The 13,085-nt window shown below is 44.2% G+C and overlaps 1 protein-coding gene and 1 long non-coding RNA gene across 6 annotated transcripts in view; both read left to right on the forward strand.

Moving 5' to 3' along the window:
• Positions 1–13,085, forward strand: part of LOC119461839 (superoxide dismutase [Mn], mitochondrial-like) — a 79,025-nt gene that overhangs the window by 31,513 nt on the left and 34,427 nt on the right. The window lies entirely within an intron of this gene.
• On the forward strand, positions 2,513–5,496 carry LOC125947628 (uncharacterized). Of its 4 annotated transcripts, none has more exons than XR_007468458.1 (3): positions 2,513–3,003; positions 4,439–4,549; positions 5,411–5,496. It is a non-coding gene; the product is annotated as an uncharacterized LOC125947628 (long non-coding RNA). The 4 variants fall into 4 exon arrangements; XR_007468457.1 differs by lacking the exon at positions 4,439–4,549 and adding an exon at positions 4,726–4,836; XR_007468459.1 differs by lacking the exon at positions 2,513–3,003 and adding an exon at positions 3,215–3,290.

Consider the following 13,085-nt stretch of genomic DNA (forward strand, 5'->3'; position numbering starts at 1 on the left):
CCTTGGGGTACCCCATTTCTAACTTTCAGGGATGATGACAGCTCTCGGTTGATTGATACGCACTGTTGCCGATTTGACAAATAGCTTTTTATTAGAGTTAAAAAGACACCGCGAACGCCATAACAATGGAGTTTTTCCAACATTGTAGCATGATTTATCCTGTCGAATGCCTTAGAGAAATCTAGGAATATTCCTAAGGTAAGTTTTTTTTGCTTCCATATTTTTTAGAATCAATTCCTTTTGGTAAAGTAAGGCACTCTCGGTTGACAGGCCTGACTGAAAACCAAATTGTGACGGCGTAATAACGTTATGTTTATTAAAGAATTCAGACAGTCGAATGAAAATGAGTTTTTCACACCCCTTAGAAAAAACTGGCAAAATAGAAATTGGTCTGTAGTTACCTAAATTGCTTTTATCTCTGCCTTTATATATAACCGTTACTTTAGCGGTTTTCATTCTCTGGGGAAACACTCCTGTGGTAAACGCGAGATTATAAATGTGTACTAAGCAAGCACATATGAGATCTAATATTATTGGTTTTAATTTTAAGCCATCTATGTCCTCGCTTTTACTCATTTTGAAATTTCGAACAACACTGGTGACCTCTTGCACGTCTGTGGGATTAGCAAACAAAGAATCAGTTAGAGCAGGAGGCAAATAAGCTAATCATTAATGAATCGCAATTATGAGTACTGTCAACCAAAGAGGTAAAATACTCATTGAACTTGTTTGCTAGCACTGTACCTTTGCATGTTTCATTGTTGATTGACAGCTCACTAATATCGTTGGTCACTTGTTTAGTAGATATGATAGAATTTAGTTTATTCCATAAGTGTTTGGAATCAGTGACACCATCAAACATCATGAAGTAGTAGTTACGTTTAGCTTGTTTTTCTATTTTAGTGAGTTTATTCCTGTATGCCTTAAAAGCTTTAAATTTATCTGGGTCTCGCTTCCTTAGAAACTCTCGATATAACCTATTTTTTTTCTTTTATCATATTAAGTATTGCTGAAGAAATCCAAGGTTTCCGCACCCGTGTTGGTCTCTTTAGAGCTTTGTAAGTAAAATGTTTCCTATACACAGAACATAGAGTATCAATAAAGCAATCATATGCAAGATAAGCTGAAGAACAAGATAGAATGCCATTCCAATTTAGTGCGCTAATTTCCTCTCTGAAAGAAGATAGCGTTCATGGATTTATTTGTCAAAAATAAGCGATAGGAAGGATTGGACTCCTTTCATTAGCTATGTTACCTAGGACTAGATATATAGGCAAATGATTGCTTATTGGGGCATCAAAGATGCCTGCCTGTATTGAACTATTTGTACTATTCGTAATGAACAGATCTAGTAAAGTAGAACTGGTATTGGTCATATGCGTCGGGATGGTGATTAGGTTTCGTAAGAAAAAGGAAGCAAGAAGGTCTGAAAATCTCGCCTGTTTAGGTGTATTGCTCAACATATCTATGTTGAGGTCTCCACCCAGTACTATTGTGTAATTAAGCTCATTGACAACGGAAAACAGATTTTCCAGATAGTGAATAAATGAATCGATATTGCCATCAGGTGGCCTGTATATTACTACAAGCATATAGTTCTGATACTTTAAGGCTAACGCCTCAATGTCCTCCATACACAGAGACAAATCTTCATACTCATACACAAATCCAGTCTTTACATGCATACATACACCACCGCCAATTCTTGATTTTCTATTTTGGTATACAACGTTATATCCGTCAATACGAAACACGTCTGTATCACTACGGTACCAAGTTTCAGTCATCATAATAACGGAGAATAATAAGTTGAACTCATCAAGAAATAAGAGAAAGTTTTCTTCTTTCGAGCGAGCTGATTGCATATTAATATGAAGAAATGTCAGCAGCTGCATGCGGTGGCCGCTTACATACGAGTTCAATTCAGAAGCACTGGAATGCATCGCTATTGTTCTCTACAAAAAAAAATAAGGCTGTAATTAGACTAGACTACTTTAGCCAGATCAGCATCAGAAGTCACATGTAAAAGGGGTGTTCTGTCTGCCTTCCGCATGAAGATTCTGCCCTGTGATACCCACACATATTTCCATTCCTTTTCACGTCTTGCTTGCCGCGCTTTACTGAGCAGAACCTTCAGTTCCATGCAAAGGTGCTCGTTTATATATACAGGATCATTCTTGTCAAAGCCAAGACGACTGCTGTCTAGTTTAACCTTTCTTGCTGCGGACAACAGCTTGTCTCGCGCAGTTCTAGTGAGAAATCTGACGATAACATTAGATTTCTTTTTATCTTTCGACAATACACGGTGCGCGATGTCAATGTCTTTATCTGTGACATCAGTTCCTAAGCATTTAGCAATGTTAGCAACAGTTTTCTCCAAGTCCTCATTTTTGGTTTGCGGAAGACCTTGAATTTCGATATTAATATTTCTACTGTATTGCTTCAGTTCAACAATCTCCCTCCTAGCTTCCCTCAGGTCTCTTCGCAGTTCATTTTCCTTGCGGCACAGCGCACTCTCAACTTTTATCGCCTTTATCTCTTTGCGAAAAGCCTCTACGTCAGTCCTAAAGAGCTCAAAATTCTCATTCATAAAGCTAATAGCATCTCGAACACCCCCAAGCTCAGTAAATATTTTAGTGTTCGAAGAAGCGACCTTAGCAATTTCACCCTTCACTTCAGTTGAAAACACATCGAGTCTCCCCACTAGATCAGCTAAAAATTTAACGACCTCTTTAATGCTGTTAGGTTGCTTCTCAGCTAGGGCCTCTGCAACATTGCCTATGCTACCAGAGTTCTTATCATTGTTTCAGGCACATGAAATAAAATTTCCCAAAATACTCTTGAGTACACAAAGTAAGAAGCACACAGCTAAAAAATTAAGAGAAATACTGGTCTGACTACAATGCCCAATAAAAACTCAGCAGCAGCAACAGCGACGGACTTAGTGATGCCTACGACATTTAACATAAAGGTCACCCAACCTGCAAAGAGTGCAGACAGTAGGTTAGGATGCGTCCTTTCGCCGTCGCCGCTGCTGCCTGAGTGAAGCCAGTTCCAAAAAGACCACGCCCCCAAGAAACAGACTTGATAAGCTTGAAGCTGCAGAAGGCTCAGGTAGATGGCGGTTTCGGCAGCACTGTCCAGGTCCTGATAATGGTAAGGCCACAGCAGCATAATTGAGCAAATGGTTCGACGCTCACACCGCTAGTGCAGCGGAAGACGTCGCCGGGCGGGATTTCTTACACTTATCTTGATGACATGCCGGTATCTGCAAAGAGTGCAGACAGTAGGTTAGGATGCGTCCTTTCATCGTTGCCGCTGCTGCCTGAGTGAAGCCAGTTCCAAAAAGACCACGCCCCCAAGAAGCAGACTTGATAAGCTTGAAGCTGCAGAAGGCTCAGGTAGATGGCGGTTTCGGCAGCGCTGTCCAGGTCCTGGTAATGGTAAGGCTACAGAAGCACAATTGAGCAAATGGTTCGACGCTCACACCGCTAGTGCAGCGGAAGACGTCGCCGGGCGGGATTTCTTACACTTTTCTTGATGATATGCCGGTATCTGCAAAGAGTGCAGACATTAGGTTAGGATGCGTCCTTTCGTCGTCGCCGCTGCTGCCTGAGTGAAGCTAGTTCCAAAAAGACCACACCCCCAAGAAGCAGACTTGATAAGCTTGAAGCTGCAGAAGGCTCAGGTAGAGGGCGGTTTCGGCAGCGCTGTCCAGGTCCTGGTAATGGTAAGGCTACAGCACCACAATTGAGCAAATGGTTCGACGCTCACACCGCTAGTGCAGCGGAAGACGTCGCCGGGCGGGATTTCTTACACTTTTCTTGATGATATGCCGGTATCTGCAAAGAGTGCAGACATTAGGTTAGGATGCGTCCTTTCGTCGTCGCCGCTGCTGCCTGAGTGAAGCCAGTTCCAAAAAGACCACGCCCCCAAGAAACAGACTTGATAAGCTTGAAGCTGCAGAAGGCTCAGGTAGATGGCGGTTTCGGCAGCGCTGTCCAGGTCCTGGTAATGGTAAGGCTACAGCACCACAATTGAGCAAATGGTTCGACGCTCACACCGCTAGTGCAGCGGAAGACGTCGCCGGGCGGGATTTCTTACACTTTTCTTGATGATATGCCGGTATCTGCAAAGAGTGCAGACATTAGGTTAGGATGCGTCCTTTCGTCGTCGCCGCTGCTGCCTGAGTGAAGCCAGTTCCAAAAAGACCACGCCCCCAAGAAACAGACTTGATAAGCTTGAAGCTGCAGAAGGCTCAGGTAGATGGCGGTTTCGGCAGCGCTGTCCAGGTCCTGGTAATGGTAAGGCTACAGCACCACAATTGAGCAAATGGTTCGACGCTCACACCGCTAGTGCAGCGGAAGACGTCGCCGGGCGGGATTTCTTACACTTTTCTTGATGATATGCCGGTATCTGCAAAGAGTGCAGACATTAGGTTAGGATGCGTCCTTTCGTCGTCGCCGCTGCTGCCTGAGTGAAGCCAGTTCCAAAAAGACCACGCCCCCAAGAAACAGACTTGATAAGCTTGAAGCTGCAGAAGGCTCAGGTAGATGGCGGTTTCGGCAGCGCTGTCCAGGTCCTGGTAATGGTAAGGCTACAGCACCACAATTGAGCAAATGGTTCGACGCTCACACCGCTAGTGCAGCGGAAGACGTCGCCGGGCGGGATTTCTTACACTTTTCTTGATGATATGCCGGTATCTGCAAAGAGTGCAGACATTAGGTTAGGATGCGTCCTTTCGTCGTCGCCGCTGCTGCCTGAGTGAAGCCAGTTCCAAAAAGACCACGCCCCCAAGAAACAGACTTGATAAGCTTGAAGCTGCAGAAGGCTCAGGTAGATGGCGGTTTCGGCAGCGCTGTCCAGGTCCTGGTAATGGTAAGGCTACAGCACCACAATTGAGCAAATGGTTCGACGCTCACACCGCTAGTGCAGCGGAAGACGTTGCCGGGCGGGATTTCTTACACTTTTCTTGATGATATGCCGGTATCTGCAAAGAGTGCAGACATTAGGTTAGGATGCGTCCTTTCGTCGTCGCCGCTGCTGCCTGAGTGAAGCCAGTTCCAAAAAGACCACACCCCCAAGAAACAGACTTGATAAGCTTGAAGCTGCAGAAGGCTCAGGTAGATGGCGGTTTCGGCAGCGCTGTCCAGGTCCTGGTAATGGTAAGGCTACAGCACCACAATTGAGCAAATGGTTCGACGCTCACACCGCTAGTGCAGCGGAAGACGTCGCCGGGCGGGATTTCTTACACTTTTCTTGATGATATGCCGGTATCTGCAAAGAGTGCAGACATTAGGTTAGGATGCGTCCTTTCGTCGTCGCCGCTGCTGCCTGAGTGAAGCCAGTTCCAAAAAGACCACGCCCCAATGAAACAGACTTGATAAGCTTGAAGCTGCAGAAGGCTCAGGTAGATGGCGGTTTCGGCAGCGCTGTCCAGGTCCTGGTAATGGTAAGGCTACAGCAGCACAATTGAGCAAATGGTTCGACGCTCACACCGCTACTGCAGCGGAAGACGTCGCCGGGCGGGATTTCTTATACTTTTCTTGATGATATGCCGGTATCTGCAAAGAGTGCAGACATTAGGCTAGGATGCTTCCTTTCGTGGCGGTTTCGGCAGCGCTGTCCAAGCAAGAAATTTGTCTAAAAAAGATAAAAATGAAGCTAGCGTCACTCCAGGTGGGCGATACATAACCGGTAAAATACCATACTTGCACTTTACCGTAAGAATTTCATAACCATATGTAATTCGAGATTAATTTAAGAGCAGTTCACTTTCAAATCTGTCTTGAACCATTAATGTAAGACAACCCCTTTACCGCGACGATTTAGAAAGTGAGACTTATAACCAGGCAATTGCAGTACCTCCAGTTCACTTGTATACCAGGTTTCGGTCATCATAACTACGTCAAAACCAAATTTAAAACTTTCTATAAAGGTTGTGATGACGTCTTCTTTGTTCCGGGCCGACTGGGCGTTTATATGAAGAGCTGAAATATGGCTGCTAACAGAGACAGGTATATTTAAATCACTTGGCAATTTGAAATTCGGATCCATCATTCAAGAGTGGAATTATAAAAAAATGTACGAGGGAAAGCTAATGATGAACACCTGCCTGCTGCAGGTGTTCGTCGATCTTCACTAGGTCAGCGACACGTGTTATTTGAAGCGCATTCGAAGACTCAGTCTTTCTTACAAATATTTTACCGTCTGTGGTCCACACAAACCGCCATTTCTTTTCCTTCTTTTTCTCAATGGTCATGGCAAGCAACTTTCTGAGCTGTGAACAAATATACGCATTTATGTATATGGGAGATTTTCCAGAACAGCCGACATCAGCCACGGAAGAACGCAGCTTTCATGCCTTGCAAAAAACAGTTGCGTTTTGACCTGTTTTTGAATTGAACAATGATTGGCGGGCAGCTATTCTTTAATCGAACACGATGGCACACATCAATGTCATTTTTCACAATGGGTTCATTTATCGCATTTCCGAGCACCTCAAACATTTGAAACAAGTTTTCATTTGTAGCAAGTGGTACATTCTTTAGTTCAATGTTTTTGTTACGGGAATACTGTTCTAGCGTGATCATTCTCTTGTCAGAGTCAGAAACCTGGTTCTTTAGTTCCACATAATCCTTCAAAAGTGCCTCATGTCGAGTTCTAAGTTCCCGATTTTCTTCCTACAATTGTTTACAGTGGTCAGTCAAGACTTCAAACTTTCTGTTGAAAAACTCGTGGCTTTTTGTCGTCTCTCGATGTTGATTTCTGAGCTCTCTTTCAAGAGCCGAACACGTGTCCTGAAATTCTTTCCGGAAATCCTGGACAAGCTTCTCTATATCGTCAGACTTATTTCTAGACGACATGGCTCACAAAATAAGAAAAGAAAGAAAAAGCACTGTGGCAGCAAAGGCAGCAGCAGCAAGTAGCGGACGTCAGAATAGGCAAACAAACAACTGACTAACCTGTAATATTTAAGAAACGTGTTTCAGTGGACGATGCATCAGATGCTGCCGCCACTGGTCCAGGGGGCGCTCCAAAAAGTGCGTTGATAGCAGATCTATGCCAGGGAAATCCGTGCGGTGATATGGGCTCACAGCGTCGGCAATGAGGCTGTAATATTTCAAGAACGTGTTTCAACGGACATGCAACAGATGCTGCCGCCACTGCCAAAGTGCGTCTAAAACAATACCTAGAGCAGAACTGCTTGCTGTCTTAAGTTCGGCACGGCTTGAGGGAAAGGCACCCAGCTCATTGCTGTTGCAGATCATCACTTTTGCAGCAGCAATCAATGACAGGGAGCAGATGGATGCAATATTTTTAGACTTCGCCATGGCATTTGATAAAGTGCCTCACTACAAACTTCTCTCAAAGCTTCATGCAATGAGAATAAATAATAAACTTCTAGATTTCGTTAGAGCCTACCCTGAAAACCGTGTTCAGTACATTGAAGGTAACAGCTGTTTTTCCGAGACGCTGTAAGAGCCCGCCTGCGGTGCGAAGAGGAAGAAGAGCATGAGAAGCACTGCGCAGTCAGAACGGCACGAGCCCTCAAGCTGCGTGACCCAAGCTGTAATCGAGGGAAGAACGGCGCTGTCCATGGATTAGCGACGTGGCTCCGGGCCAGGAAGGTCGCATCGTCAGCTACGCTCTGGCGACGGGAGACTTGGGGGTCTGGCCGAGTCCGTGACGTTGGCCGTCCAAGGTATGGCCATCCACCTCGACGAAGTTCGAGAGAGGCTCCTGGACTCGCTGCAGCCTCTCACAGCGGGACCGGGCACCCCAGAGAGGATCCCTCTTCTGCGGCAGCCCGGCACGTTCGATAGTGCTCGGGACGCCACGTCGGCACTCCCGACGCTAGGCCTATCCAGGTGGGCCTAGGCAATGCCGTGCCACGTCACCGACAAAGTGCAAGACGCCGGCATCTAAGAGGACGACGGCAAGGCAACAACGATTACAGTATCGACAAGAACACTGACTTCAAGAAGAGCCGACGATCTTTGGACTGGGAAATACGTCCGACGACGAGCCCAGTAAGATGACTCTTCTTTGTAGCACCGCAGACGTAGGCCAGGGTTGCCTGACTTTGGAGGATTAGACACCACAGACTAACGTAGGCGGAAATTGGAACATGATAAGTGTTTATTAAGCATAAGGTTGTACAAGTGTTGGTATTTATTCATTCTGTTTTAGCGTGATCGAGTTTTTCTTTAAGTTTGGGGTTTGAGTGTAATTAAAAATCTGTTTGCTGTGTCGACGTGCGTCTTCCATCTCCATCTCTCGTGACACCTGCAAACCCCCGAGATCGGTGACACGCAACGGGCGCTTCCCGTCACATTAGGTGCACTCCAGGGGTCTGTCTTTGTGCCAATTTTGTTCTTAGTTTATGACAGTGACATTGCAAGTGTCGTTGAGCCAGGCGTGAAAAACACTTTTCGCGGGTGATTCTGTATTGTGTGCAGCTGTCAATCAGAAAGGGATCAAATTAGACTCAGAAATGGCCTTAGTTGTGTTTTCAGATGGTGTAAAAACTGAGGAATGACTCAACAGGAATTAATGTGCTGCCCGATGAAGACAAGTGACTGTCAGTCCGTCTTACACTTTCTCTATTCTGTTGGCTGTACTGTGCTCTATAATGTTTCTGCCTGTAAACACCTCGGTGTAACGCTAACAGAACATATGAGCTTGAAGGACCGGATTGAAAATATTTGTGCTAGTGCTCTTTGTACATTATGGGGCCTTCGCCATAAACTTTCGGGAAACGAGTGACCGCATTAGTCGGGCCTCATCTCACTTCAGGATGCACATACGAAACAAAATATTTCCGAAATAGAATGAGTAGCACAACCAATTGCAGCCACGTTCATCTGCAACAGCTAAAGGCGAACTCTGAATCTTGAATCCCTCCAATCGAGGGGAGGAAAACAGAGACTAGAGTTCCTGTACCTAATATATAATTTTTATTTATTTCAATACCCTAAAGGCCCAGACATAGGAAGGGGGCGGGAGGGTGGGGGTGGGGGGGGGATTTTTGTACAAGCATAATGTACAAGAAAGTTGCAAATACAAACGAAAATAGCAAAATACTATTAAAAGAAACAACTATAGAAATGAAGCGTTTGCAAATCAAAGCAGAAAAGTACAAGAGATGTCATCTCACAATCAAGAGGTATACTATATGAAAAATCGACTTCATGCACATTGACATGGTTAGGGTTGCTAATTGTCAGTTCGATCAAGATACATCAGCAGTTCTGTCTTGAAGGACGATATATCAGTAAGGGTAACTATTTCTTCTGGCAGATCGTTCCACTCCTTTACTGACAATACAAACAGCGAGTTCTGATATTTCAACATTCTTGCGAAAATTGGTTCAACTTTAGGATGATGATCTCCGCGTGAAGAGATATGATGCGCCGGAAGAATATTCATAGTTGCAAAAGCTGTATTGCTGTGATACATCGAGTGAAAAAATGACAAACGAGATATGCTGCGTCATGTGTCAAGATTATGGAGATGAAGTCTTCGCTTCAACACCATTACACGTTGATAAGATGAATATGCAGATAAAATCAACCTGGCTGCCTTGTTCGGCACAGATTCAAGCTGGCTTGAAAGACCAACGCTATTTGGATGCCATATTATAGAAGCATATTTTAATGCTGACCTAATCAGCATTGTGTAGGCATGCAGCTTCGTTTCGGCATTGGCGGCTGACAAACGGCGCTTTAAGAGACCTAGTTTTCTAAAAGCTTTACTTGTTATATGCTCTATATTACGTTCCATGTTAGATTAGGCAAGAATGCACACCCAGATACTTAAAAAACTGTGTTCTTGCGATTATGCTGTTGTTAATCGAATAAGTATTCACAGGAGTATTAGTGAGCGTAGAAAACGTCATCAGCTTTCTTTTGTCGATGTTTATCTCCATTTGCCACAATATGCACCAAATAAATATTGGTGATAACCTCAAAACCAATAAATCGCGATATCTTTGTCCAGTTTCTCGCGCACTCGCCAGAACCATGGAAAAATCATTGAGGATTTACATGCATCGAACGATGCGTACAAATATTCATTTTTTCCTGGGGCCATTAAAGGGACAGACAACCGCTCAGAATGTAAGTCAAGATATGGAAATATCGCCTATCATACTGGTTAAAACGACCTGTTTTTCTCATTGAACATGAATTTGTTTTTATTGTTCTCTAAAAGTCACGAAAAATTACGTTTGGTGCCTTAAGTGGCAGAAACATGAAGAGGCATAAGAGATCTACTACATGGCCTTCGATTAGTGCATGCGGTTGCTGATGTTTTCATTAGTATTGAAGTGCAGTACACTTTTTTCTATTATGAGTTTTTTATAACTTAAATTGGGCAGATAGGCCTTCGTTTGTAGCAAGTAGAAAAGTGTCGCTGCCTTCGTTTTCCATGAGTTGGCTTGGCACATTATGGGGTCTCACACGGGCTCTTGGGACAAAGGAACAACACAGTAGTGCACACAATCAAAAGGGCATTTCTTGCACCTTTCATACACTAATGCATGCTAGCCGAATTACTACTCGTAGAACATTCACCTTGGCGCGCGACAAATCAAGGAAGTCCGACTCACCGCGACCGGATAGCGAGCAGATATATGTGCCCCATGCTATGACACCATCGCCTAGTCGTTCACGTGTATGCTCACGCGAACGACTATGCCGGATAGCGAGCAAATATGTGTGCCCCATGCTATGACACCGTCGCCTAGTCGTTCACGTGTATGCTCACGCAAGTTTGAACGATTCGTGTTCGTCCATACCGGTGTCCTGCACCTAAGCCTTCGCGGGACGGTCCCGCGAAGCAAAATGCAGGGGGTTACCACAGTTGCACTCCTGTGCAAGCAGACGCGGCTTTCACAATTTGTGAGGCGGGCTATCGGCATTGCTGGAGGAGGTACTCTTACTTTTTTAAAGGCTGCTCAGATCGAAAGATTTTGCTTACAAAATATCCATGCGCTTTCTGAAGATACCACTGCAGGTGTAAACACTACCAAGGGTGAGCTTTTTGTTGCGCCATAAAAAGCTAAGTCCTTAAAAATCAGTTGTCAGTTCCTTTAAATAATGCAAAGCATTACCAAAAAACACTGTTGACAGGGCAAATGCCGATACATTGCTGAAAATGTTAGAGCTTGTTAACTGGAATGTTGGCTGTGTATTTTGATTTTTTTTGTGTCTGTGTGTGTGCCTCTGTATTCTCGGGCCTCTACTAGAAGAGAAACTTGGGCGAGTTGGTGGGAATTCATGTTTGGAAAAAATAACAGCGCTGGGTAGACAAGGACACAAGGAAGCGCCAGTGTCGTGTTCTTCCTTGTGTCCTTCTCTACCCAGCACTGTTATTTTTTCCAAACATGAATTCTCGGGCCTCACACTTGTATATGTTTTCAGTATGCTCACCCCTGCTTGGAGTCAGACAAGTCTGCAGTATTTATAAATAAATTTAAAAAAAATAAAAACGATTCATGGCTCTGACAGTTTTTGCACTTTGGTATTGACCACGTTGGCACTTGCCACACGATTGTGGAACTCCCCCCGTGCGGTTCTCGTATCTCTAACCATGCCTCTGTTGTGTCTAATGTCTGAATATTATTGTCAAAAAGGGCTGCCACCCTGTCAAGGCGGGCTCAGTAAAAGTGTATCCCCTGATAGAGATGCCAAGAAAGATAAAAGAACGGGAAGCTACGAAAGAAATTATTGGTCTCCTCAGTCTGCTCACCTGCACCGACGCCTGACCAGATCATGAAAAAAATAATCTCTTGGGCCAGAGTTCATAATCAGCGGCCACCTCCAGAGGCTAGGCTCACTGGTGGGAGCGTATTTACCGTTCCTCACTTTTTCCGCCAGTTTCTTGCACTGTTTCTCAAGATAATGGTTGTAACATTTTGTTGTATAAACACTATCAGTTTTAATTACTCTATTGTTGTGCAATTAGGTCCAAAGATCGAAGAAGTTCCTGTTCTTTTTTCAAACGTAAGCATCATTATGAAACACCGGAATAGGCTTCACTCATGTTCACTCAATGAATGCAAATTTAATAATACGAACCGAGACATGGCTCAAAATAAGTGTGCAAAGTATAGAAATTTTTCAGACTGATAGCACTTGTGAGGTGTATTGCTGCAATAAGGTAGGTAGGGCAGGGTGGTGGCGTGAGGATAGCCATACCTCAAACAATGTCGTCCTTTCAAGTTGCGTCTGCTCTAGGCCTGTGCTATCGCCCTCCAAACTGTGCGTGGCCATTCGTCGATGAATTGCAGGACTTTCTCGGCTCTGTCGTAACTAGGTACCCTTCGTCGCCTATTTTTCTTTTTGGGAATTTGAATTTTCCAACATAATCTGGCACATTGGTATTCCTCTGCTCCTCCCCTTTTCTACGCATTCTCAACATTTCTTGGATTTGTGTGATTGTTTTAACTTCACGCAGGCTATAACCAAACCTACAAGAATAACTAATCAATCAGCTAATACCTTAGACTTGGTTTTGACAACACACACCCTGACCTCACATCGCCAATTCATCTTCCTGGTCTGAGTGACCATTTGTTGCTACATTTCGACATTGTCATTGTCACGCGAAACTAATAAAGACACATATATCCGGGACTACAGCAAGGCAGATTTTGTCGCTATTAACCAAGAAATGTGTGCATACTTAGACATTTTTTTTCTCCAATTTTGATAAGCGAAGTGCACAAGAAAACTGGGATTTCTTCAGAAACCTAGTCTCTGATCTCACTAATGTGCATGTGCCCCTTCGGCATGTACGAAGAAACAAAAAAAGGCCATGGTATAATAAGGACGTTTGAGTAATAAAAAGAAACGTCTTTTCCACGTGGCCAAGTTGCAAAACACTTCAAATCACTTTGAAGCGTATCACAATGCAGAAGCAGAGTATACCAAAGCTGTATGTGCTGCTCAGAATCATTTTAATACCCATACATTGCCTGAGCTGTTATCAAGGAACCCAAAGCAGTTTTGGAAATTCTAATGAAATTTCGACGAGTCTGGTGCGCCGCTACCAGCATCTGAATGTTACTTAATGATATT

Source organism: Dermacentor silvarum, chromosome 8 (genome assembly GCF_013339745.2).
Source record: "Dermacentor silvarum isolate Dsil-2018 chromosome 8, BIME_Dsil_1.4, whole genome shotgun sequence".
Taxonomy (NCBI): Eukaryota; Metazoa; Arthropoda; class Arachnida; order Ixodida; family Ixodidae; genus Dermacentor; species Dermacentor silvarum.